General features: G+C 46.8%; 1 protein-coding gene across 1 annotated transcript in view; it reads right to left on the reverse strand.

Moving 5' to 3' along the window:
- Positions 1-1,418, reverse strand: part of LOC113960502 (LIM homeobox transcription factor 1-beta-like) — a 16,766-nt gene that overhangs the window by 4,129 nt on the left and 11,219 nt on the right. The window lies entirely within an intron of this gene.

Below are 1,418 nucleotides of genomic sequence, written 5' to 3' on the forward strand. Positions count from 1 at the left end.
TGGGATGCCCAGGTGGGATTTGGGACACCCAGGTGGGATTTGGGATGTGCAGGAAGGGAAATCAGGGCTGGAGGTCGGGAATGAGGTCGGAGATGGTCCAGTCCAACCATCGACCCAGCATCCGTGTCCTCCAGTGCCGCTTCCAAAGGTTTTCTGGGCGTTTCCAAGGATCTCGACTCCCCCATTCCCTGAATGTTCCAATCTTTTCCACAAAGGGATTTTTCCCAATATCCCACCCAAACCTGCCCGGGCCGTTTCCTCCCGTCCTGTCCCTTGGGAGAAGATTCCAACCCCCACGTGGGGCCAACCTCCTTCCAGGGAATCGCTGGGAACGGTTGGAGAGAGGGAAAGGGATTGGGAAGCCACGGGAAGAGGGAATGGTCCATTTGGGAGCTTCTCCAGGAGGAAACACACATTCCCAGCTGGATTTGGGAGCTTTTAGGGACCTCTCCTGGGCCGTGAGAGGATTTTTGGGACCCCTCCGTGATGATCCCAGGTTTTTTTGGGCTGTTTGTGTCCAGAGGGAGGAACAGTCCCGCACTGGGCTGGAGCAGATGGTCCTGCCGAGGTAATTTTGGGATCTGAGCAGCTCCCAGCTCCCCCTCAGCCGCTCGGCGCGGGAAAAGCAATAAAATCGGGATTAATTAGGCCCTGTTTAAACAGCTCAGCTCATAAACCGGGATTAGGGACAAGCCAGGCTTGATCCTCCCGGGAAACTCGGCCCGGGAGCGGGAGGGGGCGAATCCCACCTGGATTTGGGATGGAGGGGCCGCTCCGGGGGGGATTTGGGGGCCCCTTTGTCTGAGTTGTGCCTGGAAAACAATCCTGGAGTTGGGGGGGGAGGAAAAACTGGGAAGAGCAGCAGCTTTTTAGGGAAAATCGGCTCTTAAGAGGCCGGAAAGGATGGGGGTTATGATTCTTTTATTTTATTATTCTGTTATTTCTCTGATTTTTATTGTCTTATTTCTATTATTTCTGTCATTCTATTATTTTATTTTTTTTATTATTTTTATTATTTTGTTATTTCTCTGATTCTATTATTTTTATGATTCTATCATTTTATTATTCTATTATTTCTACTGCCTTATTCCTATCATTCCATTATTTCTGTGATTCCATTATCCCTCCTATCCCTATTATTTTAACATGTCTGTTATTCCACAATTCCAGGATTCTCTGGGTCAATCACTCCCATTGTTACATTCCTATTAATCTTTTTCTGATTCTCTTATTTCTATTATCCAGTTGTTTTTATTATTCCATTATTCCTATTATTTTAGAATTCCATTATTAGATTATTTCTATTATTCCATTTTCCTTTCCCTTTTCCCTTTTCCCTTTTCCCTTTTCCCTTTTCCCTTCCCTTCCCTTCCTTTCCCTTTCCCTTTCCCTTTCCCTTTCCCTTTCCCTTTCCCTTT

The sequence above is a fragment of the Corapipo altera genome, unplaced genomic scaffold (assembly GCF_003945725.1).
Source record: "Corapipo altera isolate COAL_440 unplaced genomic scaffold, ASM394572v1 285, whole genome shotgun sequence".
In the NCBI taxonomy this organism is placed as follows: Eukaryota; Metazoa; Chordata; class Aves; order Passeriformes; family Pipridae; genus Corapipo; species Corapipo altera.